Here is a 10,259-nt window from a genome sequence, read left to right on the forward strand (position 1 = left end):
GGGGTCATTGTCATGTCATGAATAAATGTGGGACCGATCAGACACCTCCCTGATGGTACTGCATAATGGATAAGAATCTAAACATCTAGGGTGCCTAAAACATTTGCACAGTACTGTACATATACATATATACATACATACACACACATATATATATATATATATATATATATATATATATATATATGTTTATTTTTTTTTAAAAGAAAAATGCCATATTAATCCAATTACTTGTACAGCTTTTTTGTTTTGCGCAAGGTGCATCATGCATCAATTGACCTGATTATTTGTGGCCCTCTGATTGAATTATCTATCAAACATTTATGTATGGAACATGTGTGTTTCGTGTTTATATAAGCAAATGGGGACCCAACTGACATCTGGGACAAAACATTGAAATAAATGACGATGGATGTTCATTCTTGACCTTCAGAAACAATGTTTAATGGAGATAATCTAAGTACAAAGGTCCACCTACTAGCATCGGAGGTTTCAACGGTATCTCAAGTCTGAAATCACGTAACACATCACATCAAATATCACGTGCCTGAGCCAACTTTATTCACTGAATGAAGACCATGAGATTCGGTTGAAAGCTCTGATGCTAGTAAGTGGACCTTTGTGTTCAGATTCACCATCAAATGTTGAAATAAATGTGTGCGGGTCTCACAAAAACTCTTCTGCAAATTTTTATTTTTAGCTTATTTTGGTCTTTGTAACTGAAATGTTGATACACTGGTGATAAGATCCACTTTTTTTTCAATGATACAATTGCAAGAATTTACACACATTTTGCTCTTTTTTTGGCTGCTTGCATTTTAGTCCAATCCTTGCAAAAAAAACAAACAAAAAAAACACTTTTACAAGTCCACGTCAAACTAAATCAAACCATAAAGGCCATGTAGCAGAAACAGAGATATCCTGACTTTACTCTCTAGCATGTGTGAATTCTCTATTTCCCAAAATGCAACTCGATACACACATTTTACATCTGATTTTTACAGACCGACTCACAATTAGTAAACCAATCTTGATGTGAGCACAATTTCTCCCCACTGTCGTACAATTTTAATCATTACCTCAATTTATTCTGAAATTACATATAAATGCCCAACCCTAACTGCATCATAATTTTCTGGAAATGCTTCTGCAAATTCAGTAATTTTGAGCCTCAATTATCACAACAAAACTCCACAAGATCCTGGTGGGACTCGTTATTCGGAAACAGAAAATGACCAGAAATCTCACTCTCTGTGATCATTCTACATTAGTATTGATCAATAACCCCATCAAACATTCTGCAGGGTCGTAAAAAACCATCCTGCAAATTGTCCCTCCAGTCAGTGGATACTTATTAGGTCACTTGGTTGATGGAGTCGTTTCCCCTCGTGTGTTATCTGCCTCCCATTTTGCATTTTGTTCCTCCGTTTCAGAACAGCTGTTATTAATAATGCCACTGAATGTGTTTCTACATTTCATATCCACCACATGCTGAGGGTGAATGATGCAGAGTTCACTTGGTTGGATAAGCAGTGGGAGGCCCGTGAAATATGAGTTAGGAGATGCTGCTGGTAAATAATCTAGATTTGCTATGCTTTGATATGGCAACATAAATGAAAACAAGCGTTGTAAACAACTGCAGAAGCTGGACAGAAAATACAAAAAAAAAAAAACTGAAATATTAGCATGCGTTAGGTCTGTGGTGCTAAGAAGACGAAAAGCATTCAGTTCTTTTAAGGATATAAAAATCACCTTTTCAAAAATAAGCCCTCAGCGATGTTTAAATCTGCTGGTTTGGGACTTGGAAGAACTTCTCTTGACTTTATCAGTGTTTGGATAAAATATTAACTTAGAATATGAATAGATAACAATATTTCTCACCTTTTAACACAACCTAATATGTGACCTCAAAATTCCTGGTCTACTCTGAGACTGTGATCATGAGCAGATGACTGCTTTGTCATAAACACCTATTTTAGTATCAGTTCGTGGCATAACGTGTTATTATTTTGCCTTTGCCAAGTTATTTTGCAGGTTTTGTAACTGATAGTCGTAGGTTGAGCGTTGGACTATGAAACTATGAAAGTTGTTTTAACTTGAAAGGGAAATAACTTGCTTTTTTGTCATCTTCTGTTATTTATACACTGATATGATGTCAGATGTCTATGTTAAACACGGTCAAAGGTCCAAGACCTGAGGTAAACATATGTAAAGATACTCCCTGGAAGTCAAAAGTCTGAACGCTCTGTTTACAATGTTACCTACTACTTCCTCCTCGTGATGACATCAGATTGTTCGCACACGCCTACAAACATCCATCCATTCCATAGCGTTTGTTGTTAAGGCTGTTCCAGACCTGCCAACATTCCCGTTTTTCCTGGGTGTCTCCCGTATTTCCACTCCGTCTCGCCCTGTGCTCCCACTTTGTTGTTTCTGTTATTGAATATCTTTGGGTTTTGGACTGTTGGACAGACAAAACAACATCTAGGAAATTCTGAGGGGCATTTTTCACTCAAGGTATCACACCTTTAGGTTGGGTTGCACCAACAAGGATTCATTTTAACTCCAATTTAAAATGTGATCCAGTATTAACTTTAAACTTACACTTGAGGAGGTTTGACTTTTTAAAATGGCTGCCTTTTTGAGATAGATTGAGTAAAATAAGTTAAGGTAGAGACTCAATCCAGTTGAGTTTTATGATGCTGCTGAATTTTTTTCAAGATACTGGTTCAGCAAGGAAACTGTTATGGAGCTGAACAGGAAGACTGGTCCAACAGCTGTACCATCAATGCACCAACTCCTCACCCTGAGATTTTATACCACCGGATGTTTCCTGTTCTCTTTATACATCCATGAAGGGGATCAGTTTGGCCAACACAACTCCACTGACTGCCAATAGTCAGCAGGGTGTCTAAGACAACAGCAAGTCTGAAGAACCAGTACATCCAGTTCTCTCCAGCGGGGGAAACAGCTGCTGGACTCTACAGTTTTTCTCAGAGGAGAACCATCATGAAGAACCTTTTAGCTAGTTAGCAAACGATGTATCATTTATACAGAGCATTTATACGGTAATACAGAGCAGCCGTAAGGTAATGGTTATAACACCCCCTCCCCTTTTATACTTACTAGGTCCAGACAGCATGCAAATTTATTTATTTTTATTTATTCAGCCTTTTTCATTTATTTATTTTAATTTGGGTAAGCAAGCTTCTCTATACAGATTAATTTAATTTCAGTTTAAATCAATAAACAACAATAAACTAATTGTGCAACAGAGCTCCTGCTTAATTTTCAATCTGGATTTACTCATTTTAAACCTAGTGTTGCTAAAGTCTGATTAGAACTAATTATAGATTAAATTAATTTTTGTTGGTGCAGCCCTCTCTTAATGTTTGTGTAGAGTACTGGTTCATCTTTTTGGGTTGTGACCCCTTGATACAAGTGTCAAACCAGCAACTGTTTGACAGTGTGAGTATGGAAAATCATATTGAAGGGTCACAACCCAAAAAGATTGCGAACCAGTACTCAACGCTAAGCTCTGACACTGTGCTATAGAACACGTTCCTTAAGGAAAAGCATATAAATCTCCATCAAATAATCAAAATTAATCACAATCTGCGAGGCAAAAGGAGAAAAGAGAAGCAAGAGATCGCTCTTCTTCTTCTTCTGTCAGTGAGAGAAGCAGAATGGTAATTTGTTTGTGCAGCAGAGCCTTCATGCTGCCATCAGAGCCGGCTGGCCTTGACTCAAACCAAACACATCAGTGCTCCTCTCTCCCTCGCCGTCGCTCTCGCCGTGTCTGCCGAACAAAACAAAATGCTCTTATCGTGCAGAGAGGAGGAGGCAGTTATTAGCACTCTGATGAGTCTCTTGGCCTCGGTCTGGGTTTTTTTTCTTTTTTTTTTGCGTATTCCACTGACTGATTCAATTACAATAGTGAAGTACAGTGCTACAGGTGGTGTATGTAAATGTAAATGTAAAAAGCGGTTATTTGCTTGAGGTGATGACAGCATATATAGGAGATGGACACACAAACACACACTGACGCACACTGTCACTACATCTGTGACAGCGGGGCGCAGCGGTTATGTAATTAGACATCAAGTGAATTCTATCTCAGCGGTGCGGTAATAAACAGGCAGAGAGACACGGAGAGGGTCAGCTACCTGTGAGGCAGGTCAAACACTGCTGTACATTCATGCCGTCAACGCCACCGCCCTCTGTATCTCTCGCTCCGTCTCGCTAAAACATGCATAGCTGGTGTTCAGGTCTATAAATAACCCGGCGCTGTCAAGCTGTCAGGTGGATTAGTGTGTACTGAGTGTATGAGATGGCCTCAGGGCGGCCCCGGGGACCATGGAGACAAACTAACTACCCAGTTACACCTCGAGTCAGAGATGAGCTGGATTAAATTAATATCAATTTCGTTAAAGAGCGATTTTTAATATTGATAAATATTACTCGAATAGCCCTCGGTGCTTTATTTGTAACAGCAGTCGTTCGTAGTTTCACAATCCTGAGAAATTTGACTTGTCAAATATAAGAATGTCAGTTTCCAAAAGCAAAAAGGAAGAATCTACAGACTTGTGTCTAAGAAATGAGAAACGGTGGCAGCGAAAAAGGCATCATATCAAAAAGACCTTAGAAGTATCACTTTTGCTGATCTCAACACTGAGATCTTTGCCAGGAAGACAGTGATGATTATGTCAACTCAAAAGTGTCAGTCTCTGCATCGTTTTCTTCTTTTTTCTTTTTTTTGTAATGTGCATTTCTATTTCTGGCTCGAGTATTAAAATCAGTTTTTAACTTGTCTGATTTTACTTCTTCTTCTCTCTGTGAGAATTTTGTGTGAGTGATTTTCCTTTACACCCAACTTCTATCTGCCTTTATAACAACAGAACATGTGGACAAACTGCACATTTTTGCAAGTGTTGACACATGCAAACATATCAAGTCTGTCTTAAAACAACAGTCAGGAGCCCAAATGAACATTGAGGTTTTTCTTGCTGTAATCATTCCTCCTGTTCATACTGACCATTAGAAGATGCTTCATAATTACATTATAAGTGATGGGGGACAAAATCCACAGTCCTCCTTCTGTGCAAAAATGTATTTAAAAGTTTATCTGAAGCTAATATGAAGCTTCAGCGTCCAAATGAGTCAAATCAAGTAGATATCTTTCAACGTTACAGTCTTTTTAGTGCCAAAGTTCCTCTTTTTGTTACTATACTTCCACCTGCAGCTCAACAATGTCCGAGGAAACACAAAGAGGGTACTTGATGCTAAAAAGACTATAAATGTGTCAGATATCCACTTGATATGACTAACTCAGACCGCTGAAGCTTCATATAAGCTTCACATCAACTTTTAAATGACTGTGTGGACACACTGTGGATTTTCGGCCTCCATCACTTCCATTGAAAGCTCATTTGAAGGATCTTTTAACACCAATATGAACAGGAGGAATGATTACAAGGCAAGGAAAACCTCTTTCACTGCTCCTATGGACACCTGACTGTTGTTTTAAAACAGACTTGAAAAACTGTGAAATCATCCTTTAATCACAAAAAATAAGCTTGCGGTTCAAGCTGAATTCTGTCGATGAAACTTTTGCACAAAGCCAGGATGGATCATCAAGTTTCTTGGGGCAGATTATGAGCACACTCACGTGCACGTGGACATGCAACAAGCACACATACTTCTACACGGGAACCCACACGGATGTGGACAACAAGCACACTCTTGTACAGTGTTTGGACTTGACATTGGGAATCGATACACTCTGATCAATACTGTTGGCTTCTCTGACTTCACACACACCAGCTGCAGTTAAGACGATGCCAATGGCACAGATGGAAGTTTTTTTTTTGTGTGTGTGTGTGTATTTGGAAAGCTATCAAAAAGCTTTCGGCTTTGACAGCAGAGTGTTAGCAAGTCTATATTCCAGTCCTACCTGAGCACCCACCACTGGTTCTTGTTACTCATTGTTTCCCTGCAGAGTTTTTTTTTTTTTCCTCCTTTCCTTTTTATTCTTTGCTCTGTGTTTAGTCGCTTTAATCTTCTTCATGCTTTCCGTCACTGTGTAAGCCTTTCACAGCCACTGCCCAAGGCTGCATCCATCAAAGCAGTCAAGGCACCACAGCCAATTGATTCCCTAATCGAATATCATTATTACCAGCAATTAGCTTGCACTATGACTTCAGTTAAAATCGCTAATTAACAAATGTGGGCTCGAGTGTGTGTGTGTGTGTGTGTGTGTGCACCGGGAAGACAAAGTGTAAGTCTTCGTAAACACGAGTGTAACGTGCCGCGTCTCCATACGGTGAGATGTTTAGGAGTTCCTATTAATCACTTCGTCGCCGTTGTGGCGTTTAACGCGGGGACCACCGTGGCGACGGGGGCCCACCTGTTTGTGTCTAATGCTCGCTCAGCAGATGGCCCACCCAAGGCGTGGTGTGGGCTAATTACTGTTGATTCATACACAACATCTAACATCCTTTTTTAATGGAGACATGCTTTTCTTTATTGAACAAAGAGGAGGGGTGTCACCTGACAGATATAATCTAAAAGTCTGTTTCAGAGGCTGTTTCGCCAATTATTGCAATTATTTATTATGTCAAGTTCTCTCACCTCTTTTTTCCCCGTCTCTTCTTTTGTTCTTTTAAATTTAATTTGGTGCAGTCCACTCGGTACATACATAATTTTTATGGATTTATTTCAGCTTTTGTGTATCATATCAGCACTTGGTGATTATTGTTTACTATGCAAATGTGTTTTTCTCATTATCTAAATGAATCCACCTTTGACTTTGTTATTTTGTGACCCTCTGCTATCACTGTCAGCAATATATATAATACAATAATGAGGATACAGTCACAGCAATATTACTGGGCGTAGTGGAAATTCTACTTTAAAGGATAGATTCACAATTTTTCAAGTAAAACAATGTTGAAACAGGCTCGCTGTAATCATTCTTCCTGTTAATACCGACCATTAAGAGATATCCTACAAATGCACTTTCAATGTAAGTGATGGGGGCCAAAATCCACAGTTCTCATTTTGAGGGACAATGTGTTTAAAAGTTTCTCTGAAGCTTATTTGAGTCAGATGAAGTTTTTCACAGTTGCAGTCTTTTTAGCGTTTTCCTGTTCAGCTGCAGTAGAAGGATCATAAAACAACAAGAGGGAATTCTGCACTAAAAATATAACAACTTTTTTGAGTGATATCTACTTGATTGTCTAATAGCCTCAGCTTCAAATAAATATATGGTGTAATGGTTTTATACAGTATGTTTATACACTGATAATTATTGATTCTAAATGGCTGAAAGGTGTGGATTATTTTTTAGTAACTGGACGTGTGTGACACAGGTGTTTGTTTGCAGTTCTGAATTAATGCGCTGGTACTAAACTTGTAAGGACGGCAACAGTGACACTTAGCTTGTTAGCTGAAGAACATGATGGCAATTATTATCTGTGTAACCACTAACAACAACAAAAGAGGATAAATAGCTTCTCAGTGAGAACCATGCGAATTTAATTTCAAATGTGTTTTTGATATTTATATGAATCTGGACGTCCAACTTACTCCAGGAGGAGAAAAGAGAGGACTTTTGAAATAAAGTTAGTTGCCGTGGAGTTGCAGTGCTGTGGGTCTGTGGATAGTCAGAGTGAGAGGTGACAAGAGAAAGAGGAGCTACCGCGTCTTTATGACTGTGAGAGAGAGTGAGAACGATGTAACGTTAACCCTGCTGGAAAGGCAGTTTTAATCATTTTCTTTAGCAGGATACAACGCTGTTGTCCGTTCTTGAGATTGAAGAGCAATCTGCAAAATTTCTCCTTCTCTCCCAAATTCAAAACTTAGGATTTTCAAAACCTCCGGCCCAGCGTGCAGTCCACTTCCTGTTTAGCTTGACGTTCCCTAGCAACACAAAAAGCAGGAGTCCCAACACCCAGAATATTACAGAAAAGAAAGTTTAAAATGAGTAAAACAGTAATAACATGAACAAATTACATGTTTAATTTGATTACATATACCCTCTTGCTTGCAAGTGGCGATGATAATGCATGATTGTAACCTCAGCTCTTAGCTTAGCAACCGCATCCATCACAGTCATGGAATGTACTTTTGGTTATATGAAAATGGTAAGAGATACACATCTGTATATTACACATTTCTCTCTAAATGATATATAATATAAGGCTCTGAGTGGCAGTCTTCTTTGGCATGGATGTCATTTCTATGCTTTGGTTTATTCTAGATGTTTTCCTCTATAGTTGCAGTAATAATCTGGTGGTTTCAGTGGAGAGTTTTAGTCTAAACTACAAGTTCTTCCACCCTGGCAAAGATAAAGTTCATCGGATATGCTGACTACTCGCTGAGTTTTAAGCAGAATTTTTTTGGCGTGTCATATCAGCCGCACCATAATAGACTCAGGTTTGAACTCACAATCACAAAAAGCACACACAAAAAGAAACACACTGAAAGGAGAAAGAAAGGAAGGATGGAGGTGACCTCAGTAATTCATGTCGAGTCAAATGTCAGTGAAGTGGGGGGATGGAGAGGGCGGACGGGCGGCGGCGGGGGGGGGCTTTTAGCTCGACGGCGGAGGTCTGGGATGGAAGGTTGGAGAGTGGTGAGTGTGGTCATGGTCCGCAGGTGTCTGCTGAGGTCTTTGTTAAGACCCATTCTCTCGGTGACTGCGGGGGGAAGCGGAGAGCGTCGGGGCCGGTTCGAGGAGACAGAGAGGAAATCAATGGAGCTGCTGGAGACCATCCTCTCGCTCGGCACGGCGCTCGCACTCACACGGCTCTTGTGGCTTTCTCCTGTTCTCTATACCTCAGCTTGTCCCCTTCTTTCCCTTTTATTTCCACTCTCCATCTAACAGTTTGCATCGGTTTCTGTCGTCCTGTGTCGCCAGTGTCTGTCTCTTTTCTTCATTTTCTTCCCTTTTCCTCCCTTGACGGTAATACTGTACAAGCAACAAGGCTAATATGTATTGGACATTCGCCAGTTTGGATCTCAGAAATCTGTAGCTTAGCTTGAATGTGCAGCTTATGAGGGAGCTGAATATCATGAATAATAACTACCAAGCTTCTTACTGTAATAACACACACACACACACACAGGCTCACACGATGCCTGTACTCGTGTTGTACGCAGCCACGATTGCCCACAGCTATCATCCATTGTTTTAGACGTTTAATTGGAAACACAAAAGCAGCCCACGCTCCTGCTAATACACACAGTGCATCCAGCCCCCAGAGATCTCACCAAGATACATTTACAGTCTCCCCCACAGGGGGAACAGGACCGAACGGCACCGTTCAACCTCCATCTGTCTCCCCTTGTAAGGCCTCGACGCTCAGGGACAAAACACTTCTCTCCTCAATAAACAATGTGTGGGCCAGTAAGCGCAGCTCCCCGCTAAAAGACTTCTGAATGCAGCTGACCACAGCTTATCTGACTGTATATCGATAACAACGCTACATTTTTAATGCTCCGCTTCCTCGAATTCGAGCCTATTAATCTGGCTGGACTGTTAACAGGGAGAGAAAAAAAACACAAGAACGCCTTAAGGTTTCATACAATATCTTTGCTCCTTTGTAACTTAACTTTTCCAGAATAATGTATGAAGGTGCAAAGTGCATTTCAGTAGCAGCTTGTCGGGCAAACTAAACCTCTTTGTCTCTACTTGATATAAGAAGTGTTCACACTGTACTGGTGATAAAAATGTCAAAAAGTCCTAATTCTACTTATCGGGGCATTTGAATCATAAAAAAAATGTGGTTTTGATTAAGTGGGTAGTAGATTAGTACACTTGTATCAAGTCTCCTACAAAAAGTCTGCTTGATTTACGCACACTATATTTAAAATTAAAAGTTCTTGGTTGAGTTTTACAGTCATACAAGTTTTGTAACTTTTTTATGTGATAAAAGTGCTAATTATCTATCAGGGACATATGGATGATTTTGGCATCTATGTCTTCACAAGTTTACTATTTTTGGCCATCATACATATCAGTCACAATGACATTTTACACACCTGCTTAACTGTTGAGTCGAGTAGGATAAGTAACACAAACAGATGATCTGGCAGGTTGCAAACAATTCTCCAGTTTAGCCCAATAAATTTAGTTTAAAGTCCCCTTCCACTCAAAAATACACGGCTTCTCTTCTTGTTCCGACAGTTGGATGTTTGAGCTTCGCTGTGCAGTTCTGCAGAGCAAGTTCTGGTCCAGTATGCAACTTACACAAGTG

Source organism: Thunnus albacares, chromosome 23, assembly GCF_914725855.1.
Source record: "Thunnus albacares chromosome 23, fThuAlb1.1, whole genome shotgun sequence".
NCBI classification, from domain to species: domain Eukaryota; kingdom Metazoa; phylum Chordata; class Actinopteri; order Scombriformes; family Scombridae; genus Thunnus; species Thunnus albacares.